Below are 9,882 nucleotides of genomic sequence, written 5' to 3'. Positions count from 1 at the left end.
TCATCTGAGACAAGAAAAGTCCCTTCCGCCTATAAGCCTGTAAAATCAAAAGCAAGTTAATTAATTCCTAGATACAGTGGGGGTACAGGTATTGGATAAATACACCCATTCCAAATGAGAGATATTGGCCAAAACAAAGGGGCTAAAGGCCCAGTGCAAATCCAAAATCCAGCAGGGAAGTCAGATCTTAAATCCCCAAAATGATCTCCTTTGACTCCATGTCTCACATCCAGGTCACATTGATGCAAGAGCTATATTCCCACTGTCTTGGAAAGCTCCACCCTTGTGGCTTTGCAGGGTACATCGTTCCTTCTGGCTGTTTTCACGGGCTGGCGTTGAGTGTCTGTGCCTTTCCCAGGCACACAGCACAAGCTGTCAGTGGGTCTACTATTCTGGCATCTGGAGGACGCTTCTAACAGCTCCATTAAGCAATGCCCCAGTGGGGACTCTATGTGGGTTCCCCAACCCCACAATTCCCTCCTGCACTGACCTAACAGAGGTTCTCATGAGGGACCCATCCCTGCAGCAAACTTCTGCCTGGACATCCAGGCATCTCCATGCATCTTCTGAAATCTAGGTGGAGGTTCCCAAACCGTAATTCTTGACCTCTGTGCACCCGCAGGCTCAACACCACATAGAAGCTGCCCAGGCTTGGGCCTTGCACCCTCTGAAGCCATGGCTGGAGCCACACCCTGGCTCCTCCTAGCCATGACTAGAGCATCTGGGATTCACGGCACCAAGTCTCTAGGCTGTGCACAGCAGGGGTCCCTGGTCCTGGCCCAGGAAACCAAACTTTCCTCCTAGGCCTGCAATGGGAAGGACTGCCACAAAGTTCTCTGACATGCCCTAACGACATTTTCCCCGTTTTCTTGGTAACTAACATTTGGCTCCCTGTTACTTATGCAAATTTCTGCAGCAGGATTGTATTTCTCCTCAGAAAATGGGTTTCGCTTTTCTATCGCATAGTCAGGCTGCAAGTTTTCCAGACTTTTATGCTCTGTTTCCCTTTTAAAACTGAATACTTTTAACAGTATCCAAGTCACTTCTTGAATGCTTGGTTGCTTAGAAATTTCTTCCTCTGGGTACCATAAATTATGTCTCTCAAGTTCAAAGTTCAACGAATCTCTAAAGCAGGGGAAAAATGATGCCAGTCTTTTTTGCTGAAACATAACAAGAGTCACCTTTACTCCAGTTCCCAACAAGTTTCTCATCTCCATCTGAGACCACCTCAGCCTGGATTTCATTGTTCATATCACTATCAGCATTTTGGTCAAAGCCATTCAACAAGTTTCTAGGAAGTTCTGTACTTTCCCACATTTCCCTGTCTTCTTCTGAGCCCTCCAAACTGTTTTAACCTCTGTCTGTTACCAGATCCAAAATCGCTTCCACATTTTCAGCAACACCCCTGTTTTTACACTGCTAATAAAGACATACACAAGACTGGGTGATTTGTAAAGAAAAAGAAGTTTAATGGACTCAATCAACGTTCATGTGGCTAGAGATACCTCACAATCATGGCAGAAGGCGAAAAGCATGTCTTATATGGCAGCAGACAAAAAAAAAGAGGACCACACAACAGGGATTTCCCCTTATAACACCATAAGATCTCATGATATTTATTCACTACCACAAGAACAGTATGGGGAAAATCATCCCCATGACTCAATTATTTCCCATCAGATCCCTCCAACAACACATGGGAATTATGGGAGATACAATTCAAGATGAGATTTGAGTGAGGACACAGCTAAACCATGTCGGATAGGAAGGACACCCCTGGTGGAACCAAGCAGTGCTCCCACTGAGTAGTCCTCATGTCCAGACATAAATGGAAGGCCAACAGGAAGGCCATGTGAGAAAACCTCTACACAAGGATGTTGGTGGTAAGGACACATAAGAGGTCTCCAGTGTAAGACACACTGCTGACTAACAAGTTTGCCCCCTGAGCCCCCAGAAAGAATCCAGAATGAAGAAAGCATTCAGCCTAGTGAAGAAAGAAATCAAATTGCCCAATCTAGTATAAACATGGAGATTAGAATTACAGGTAAGAATGTGATAGAGGTTTCCAGTTGTTCGCCAAAATTTACTATCCTTGCTTCCATAGTGGTAGACCTTACAAACTGTCCACCTGGTTAGAGACTACTTTCCCCGCCTATCTTGCCATATAAGTAAATTATCATCAATGGAAAATGAGAGGAAGTGATTGGACAGTTTCTGTCTTAATTCTTTTAAGAAAATAACTTGTCCTCGTCTTGTACCCATTCCTTTCTTGGAAGCTAGATCACGGTTGTAGCCATGCCACAATTTCAATCACAAAGCCAAGATCAGTGCACTTGGAGACAGCAGAGCAACAAGATGGAAGAAGCTGGGAATCCCTGAATGACCTCATGAGGCAGATTAACTCTACTGGATTAGAATACTCAGTATATGACAGTGAAACTATCTTCTTAGAATCACTCTACATTATTTTGGTCCTCTTTGTTGTAGTAGCTTAGCCCATACCCTAACTGACACCAAAGAAAAAATGAATATATCATAAGATACTTTTTGTTAACTGTAACCTCCCTGAATCCTCCCAATTTTATGTATCCTAAGGAAACTTTGATTGATTATAAGTGGTCATAGAGGCAGTCCAGTACAGTGGAAAGAGCACTGGAATCGAATAGACTTTGTCTGACATCTTGGCTTGACCTCTAAAAACTTTGATCAGGTTACTTAAATGTTTTAAGCTAAACTTCACCTATAAACTGAAGATAATAACTATACAGCAGGGATATTGAGGGAATTAAATGAAATAATATATAAAGCCACATAATACAGTCTTGGGAAAGAGTTACATTTTCATAAGTGACAGTATCCCTTTTTCATCCTTTCTTCTGGAAGCTCAAATCTAGGAAAAAGTAAACATGTTGTGACTCCTAAAGCAGAGTCCATTACTGAAAATTTTTGGTCAAGCCAGGCATGGTGGCTCACGTGTGTAATCTCAACGCTTTTGGAGGCCAAGGCAGGAGGATCACTTGAGGACAGGAGTTCAAGACCAGCCTGGTCAATACAGCAAGACCCTGTCTTTACAAAACAGTTAAAAATTAGCCAGACATGGTGATGCGCACCTGTAGTCCTGGCTACTTATGAGGCTAAGGCAGAACGATGGCTTGAGCCCAAGAGTTCGAAGCTGCAGTGAGCTATGATCACACCACCGTACTCCAACCTGAGTAACAGAGTGAGACCCTGTCTCTAAAAATAAATAAATAGATAATTTCAGCTCCAACACTACTGATCAGCATTCTTCAACTATCCTTTGGACCAGGTAGCCCATTCAATATTCTCCAGCTCCCTATCTCCTACAACTCAAGACGTCAAAGACCTGTAGGTCCTGTGACAGTGGCATCCCTGGACCCACATGTTCCTGTAACAGAAAGCAAGAAGGAGGAGGATATGGACTAAGGACAATAGATTAAAAAATGTTCCCTATAAAACAAATGGATGTGTACCCACAGCTTTTGTCTAAGTGATGCCTAGACATTCATGGGTTCCATATCCATGTGCTTTATAAGACTTCACTGGGGCCCAGGGCTAAAGTCACATTCTACAAGCATTTACTTTGAGTCTGTTCCATCGATCTTTAATTTACAAGGGATGCAAAGATAAAAATGGCAAAGTCTCTGCTATTTTAGAGCTCACAATTTAATGGGGGAAATATAAACAAACAAAAATCTCTAATATGGATAGACTCTGAAAAGTGTTATAATATTATATCAAGCAAGGTAGAGCATGAGCTAAACTACTATAACAAAGAGAACCAAGATAGAGAGATTTAAAAATAGCTTATTTCACTATCACGAAGTGTTTGATATGGACATATGGGGAAGGGAGAAATTGTCTAGAATGAGTAATATTATGAAGTTGGAAAAATTTGTCCTTGTGGTCCTAACACTTCTTTTTTTCCTAAGGTATTACCCCTTTACAACCTTCTAGTATAAGTGTTCAGTATCCTGATATTTCTTTCTCTATGCTAGGACATACTTTCAGAAAAAGCTGAAATATTCATTTATAGTAGGATGTAAATAGCTGATAAGGTTTAATATGATACCATTGCCAGGAACTTTAGTCTTTTCATAAATCACAGCATATTTAAACCCAGTAGAATATATCACAGCATTTTGAACATCACTGAGCAGTATTCAGGCAGAGGTCTGTGGACGTTGAAATGAAGCACCTACTCTTAAAACCTACCTGAAAAGATGTTTACTGTTGCCTGCGTAGGTGAAAGAGCAATAAAGGACTTTGAGTTTGGGAGATTCACTCTACCCCTTACCACTTTTAAACGCAGACACTAGGAACAAACTGACCAATACTTTGAAGATTACATTAGATCTTGAACTAGTGAAGCAAATGTATCATATGAGGTTAACAGAATCAGAAATTTTGGCTAGTGAAGCTTTATCATGTCTGTCTTAAAACAATCATTTTGACAAAATATTTCTCCTTGAACTTTAGGTAATTTTTGCCTTCATTTAAAATAAAAGTCTGGTGGGTGTGGTGGTGCAGGCTTTTAATCCCGGCACTTTGGGAGGCTAAGCCAGGTGGACTGCCGGAGGTCAGGAGTTCAAGACCAGCCTGGCCAACATAGTGAAACCTGGTCTCTACTAAAAATACAAAAAATTAGCTGGGCATGGTGGCAGACGCCTGTAATCCCAGCTACTTAGGGGGTCTGAGGCAGGAGAATCACTTGAACCTAGAAGACAGAGGTTATAGTGAGCCAAGATCATGCCGTTGCACTCCAGCCTGGGCAACAAGAGCGAAATGCCATCTCAAAAAATAATAATAATAGTAAAATAAAAAATAAAAGTCTGACCATTCTTCCATAGTAAGATACAAACTTGGAAATAGTGTTGATCATTTTTGAATTGCTGTCCCCTCAGTGGTTTATTTGATTTCCAAAGGAGAAAACTAAATATAATTCTTGTCATTCACTTACAATTTACTGTCTATTGCTCATGGTGATTTTCTTTAATAGTATGATATTTTTTATTTTCTCTCTGACACCATAATATTCCATTTACTTTTAAAATGGTAGTCTCATCAGGTTCTAAGATCAGGTTGCTTATTGGTCAGGCAAAAATACTCGTGGATTCTAAATTACATTTTCTCCACAGCATGTTATTATCAAGTCACCAGTTTAGTATTTGACCTCAGATAACACTGAGGTCCATTTTGCTAATATGCTCTCTCACTATATTTCAGTTTATTACAGAATATTCTGAAAGATACAAATTTATTTATAACTCATGGTTGAATTCCCATTGTAAATCCTCTAGTTCTTTAGAGTCACAGTAAAACTAGCAACCGGCCTTTCAACATTTGCAGTAGCATAATGTGGCTTTCCACAAGCCACACTTGTTTTGAAAATGATTGCATATTTAAAAGATCCCATTGTCTCAGCCCAAAATCTACTGAAACTGATAAGCAACTTCAGCAAAGTCTCAGGATACAAAATCAATGTGCAAAAATCACAAGCATTCCTATACACCAATAACAGACTTAAAGAGAGCCAACTCAAGAGCGAACTGTCATTCACAATTGCTACAAAGAGAATAAAATACCTAGGAATATGACTAACAAAGAATGTAAAGGACCTCTTCAAGGAGAACTACAAACCACTGCTCAACGAAATAAGAGAGGACACAAACAGATGGAAAAACATTCCATGCTCATGGTTAGGAAGAATCAATATTGTGAAAATGGCGATAATGCCCAAAGTAATTTATAGATTCGACACTATCCCCATCGAGCTACCAATGACCATCTTCACAGAGCTGGAAAAAACCACCTTAAACTTCATATGGAACCAAAAGAGAGCCCGCATAGCCAAGTCAACTCTAAGCAAAAAGAACAAAGCTGGAGGCATCATGCTACCTGACTTCAAGGCTACAGTAATCAAAACAGCATGGTACTGCTACCAAAACAGAGATATAGACCAATGAAACAGAACAGAAGCCTCGGAGGCAACGCCACACATCTACAGCCATCTGATCTTTGACAAATCTGACAAAAGCAATGGGGAAAGGATTCCCTGTTTAATAAATGGTGTTGGGAAAACTGGCTAGCCATATGCAGAAAGCAGAAACTGGACCCCTTCCTGACAGCTTACACTAAATTAACTCCAGATAGATTAAAGACTTAAACATAAGACCTAACACCATAAAAACCCTAGAAGAAAATCTAGGCAAAACCATTCAGGACATAGGCGTAGGCAAGGACTTCATGACTAAAACACCAAAAGCATTGGCAACAAAATCCAAAATAGACAAATGGGACCTAATTAAACTCCAGAGCTTCTGCACAGCAAAAGAAACAATCATTGAGTGACTTGGCAACCCACAGAATGGGAAAAAATTTTTGCAATCTACCCATCTGACAAAGGGCTAATATCCAGAATCTACAAAGAACTAAAACAGATTTCCAAGAAAAAACAAACAAGCCCATTCAAAAGTGGGCAAAGGATATGAACAGATACTTTACAAAAGAAGACGTATATGAGGCCAACAAACATATGAAAAAATGCTCATCATCACTGGTCATTAGAGAAATGCAAATCAAAACCACATTGAGATACCATCTCACGCCAGTTAGAATGGCGATCATTAAACAATCTGGAGACAACAGGTGCTGAGAGGATGTGGAGAAATAGGAACACTTTTACACTGTTGGTGGGAGCGTAAATTAGTTCAATCATTGTGGAAGACAGTTTGGCAATTCCTCAAGGACCTAGAAATAGAAATTCCATTTGACCCAGCAATCCCATTACTGGGTATATATCCAAAGGATTATAAATCATTCTATGGTAAGGACACATGCACATGAATGTTCATTGCAGCACTGTTTAGAATAGCAAAGACTTGGAGCCAACCCAAATGCCCATCAATGATAGACTGGACAGGAAAAATGTGGCACATATACACCATGGAATACTATGCAGCCAACAAAAACGATGAGTTCATGTCCTTTGTAGGAAGATGGATGAACCTGGAAACCATCATTCTCAGCAAACTGACCCAAGAACGGAAAATCAAACACCACATGTTCTCACTCATAGGCGGGTGTCGAACAATGAGAACATATGAACACAGGGAGGGGAGCATCACACACTGAGGTCTGTAGTGGGGAACTAGGGGAGGGACAGCGTGGGGTTGGGGAGTTGGGGAGGGATAACATGGGAAGAAATGCCAGATATAGGTGATGGGGAGGAAGGCAGCAAACCACATTGCCACGTATGTACCTATGCAGCAATCCTGCACGTTCTTCACATGTACCCCAAAACCTAAAACATAATAAAAAATGTGTGTGTGTGTGTGTGTGTGTGTGTGTGCGCGCGCGCGCGTGCGCGCCCACGCGCACTAAAGAGGCTGACTCAGCATTCTGAGATGGTCAGGCATTGTATTCCCCCCACCAAAAGAAATTTTTATGTATCTCATATCTCAAATTACAGGTTATCTGTATGCAAAAATTGCAGATAGTTCATCTATGATACTAACTCCTGGCAATTCAATAAAAGCTTTTTGTAACATGTTTTTCTTCATTTAATATTTTGTTGCTTTTACAATATCTACAAACTAATTCATAAACAATGTCACACTTTTAATCATTTTACTTTGGAACATACTTTATTCTCCACACTAAGCTACTGGGCAAAAAGAAACTTTTATAAGAAATGCAGAAATAAAATTGCTAAAATCTAATTACAAAACAAAAATATTTGGGGTTTGATTTTAAATGTTTTAATTAGAAAAGGAAAAGCAACTTTAAGTGGAGGTTGCTATACTTAGCCACATTACTATTAACATATATTACTATGTTAACACAATAATAATTCTTTGTCCTTTTCATACGGAAAATAGATTGTAAAAAAGAGAATGATCTTTTTTCTACTAAATGTTAAGCAATAAAAGCATATTGCTTTATGTGACCATTTAAGACCTATGATCACTTTTAAAATTCAACAATGCTTAGACACACTTAACAAGTCTTAATGCTTTGTAGTCTGTGCCATACAAACACAATAAAGATTACGCAGATTTTTTTTTTCTAAAACTTTTTAATTATTTTCTAGTTTCACTAGAAACGAGTGTAAGATTCTATTTCTACCACAAGGTGTCAGTCCATGGTAATTTAATCTTCAAAGGGCTTGAAAATAATCCATGGAAATTCAATGACTACAGAAAATACTTACATTAAAACATGAAGTCTTTGGTGCTCTCACAGTAAATAAAAAACAATCACAGAAACTGTGGTTGAGCGTTTATTTTCCTTTGCATTTTCTACTCAGCTTAGTTCTGAGAATGTTGTACACCAAATCCCCAGAATTTTGTAATTCATGTCTCAGACACTATCCTGAGGCTCGTTCCAACGGAGAGAAGTAACTCCCCCGCTCAAGTTCTGTTTTTCTAAAACTTTGAAATACTAACAGTTAACTTTGCCTTAGGTCTGGAATACTTCATTGAGCTAGGATATGGAAAGCTGCACTTAAAAGCTGAGGCAAGGGAGGGCCGGAGTAAACATTGGGTTTAAGGGTTTTTTCGGCTGGGGAGCGGAGTTTGTGCCATTAAAGGTACACTATGTAAACAATTCAGGGAGCAAGTCACTCTCAGAAATTCAGCTTCGGATTCCTCAAGCTGTAAATCACAGACACTTCACGACGGCTGTTAGGTTTTAAATAAGCTAACGTGTAGGAGGGTTTGTAAGCTCTAAACGACCCATCTCAAAGTGTGACCTGGGAATGCTTCCATACCTCCTGGGAACTTGTTAGAAATGAGAACCTCAGACCCCATGCCAAACATACTGAACCAGAAACTGAGTGGACAGCCTGACAATCGGTGTTTTAATAAGCACCCAGGGAATTCTGATACATGCTAAAGTTTGAGAATCACTGCTCTAGAGAAATGCACAAACGTTACTTATTGGAGATTAAACAAAAGGCGAAGGGGTGGAGGGCGCGGAACAGACCTCAGGGGCAGGGCAGAGAGCATTCGAGAGGAACCTGGGAGAGGCCGAGGTGCGACTTAAGGAGCCGTATACCCGCTGTCCCCGCCTCTTGGACGGTCCCGAACCCTCGGAAGCCGGCCGCCAGCAGGTGGCGCTGGACGCGCAACTGACCTGGAGGCGGAGCCTGCAGCAGGCGTGGAGACTCGGCGCTCGGGAGGCTCGGGCTCCGCGTGGGGTCTGCACCTCCGGGCAGCAGCTGCAGCCGAGACTCACGGTCAAGCTACGGCGAAGAGTGGGTGAGTCCCTTGGATCGTTCTCACTGGCCGCTTGCTCCTCGAGTCCGCCCGCGTGTCCCTGCAAGGCTGGGCGCCGGCTCCCAGTTTTGGGAGGGGTGTAGCGGGTCGCACGCCTTCTCGGGACCTGGGCGGCGGCGCTCCTGGGCGAGCGCTGCTCAGTTCTCCCTTTATGTGCCTCTCCGGGAAGCGCTGCCTTCCAGCCCAGCTCGGCGGTGGCCGGGCGGCGGGTTGTGGGGAGCCAGAGTCACAGGAAGCCTTTTCGGTAGGGGCTTAAGGTTGTAATGGATTAGTAAGTTTGTTCTCAGGTTGGGTTTTGATATCAAGTGTTTTAACGTGGCAAAGTGGCCAGTTTGCTGTGGGTTGACGAATGATTGGTGCACTAGTACTTAAAATCGTGCTACTTCTCGGCTTGGGGTTTCCTAGTAACAGGTTTTCCTTTTTAGTCGTTAGAACACTGGCCCTACTCTTTCAGGATGTGGGTGGGGTTCGGGTTCTCTCCAAAATAGTCAATCAAGGCTTTAAATATGCAATTCTGGTCAAATCCACTGAAAGGAGTTTGTAGACATAATTTTTTTTTTTTACTTTATTTCTTACTTTACTTTTG

General features: G+C 41.5%; 1 protein-coding gene across 2 annotated transcripts in view; it reads left to right on the top strand.

The window, feature by feature from the left end:
* Positions 1 to 9,146: 9,146 nt before the first annotated feature.
* The window catches only part of STEAP1 (STEAP family member 1), a 12,167-nt gene continuing 11,431 nt past the window's right edge, over positions 9,147 to 9,882 (top strand). For both annotated transcript variants that reach the window (XM_017536462.2, XM_017536463.2), the window contains exon 1: positions 9,147 to 9,278. The gene's annotated coding sequence lies outside the window, so the exon portion shown is untranslated. The remainder of the gene's footprint in view (positions 9,279 to 9,882) is intronic.

The sequence above is a fragment of the Cebus imitator genome, unplaced genomic scaffold (genome assembly GCF_001604975.1).
Source record: "Cebus imitator isolate Cc_AM_T3 unplaced genomic scaffold, Cebus_imitator-1.0 Scaffold98, whole genome shotgun sequence".
Taxonomy (NCBI): Eukaryota; Metazoa; Chordata; class Mammalia; order Primates; family Cebidae; genus Cebus; species Cebus imitator.
Note: the sequence above shows the minus strand (reverse complement) of the source record. Positions and strands in the feature narration are given on the sequence as shown.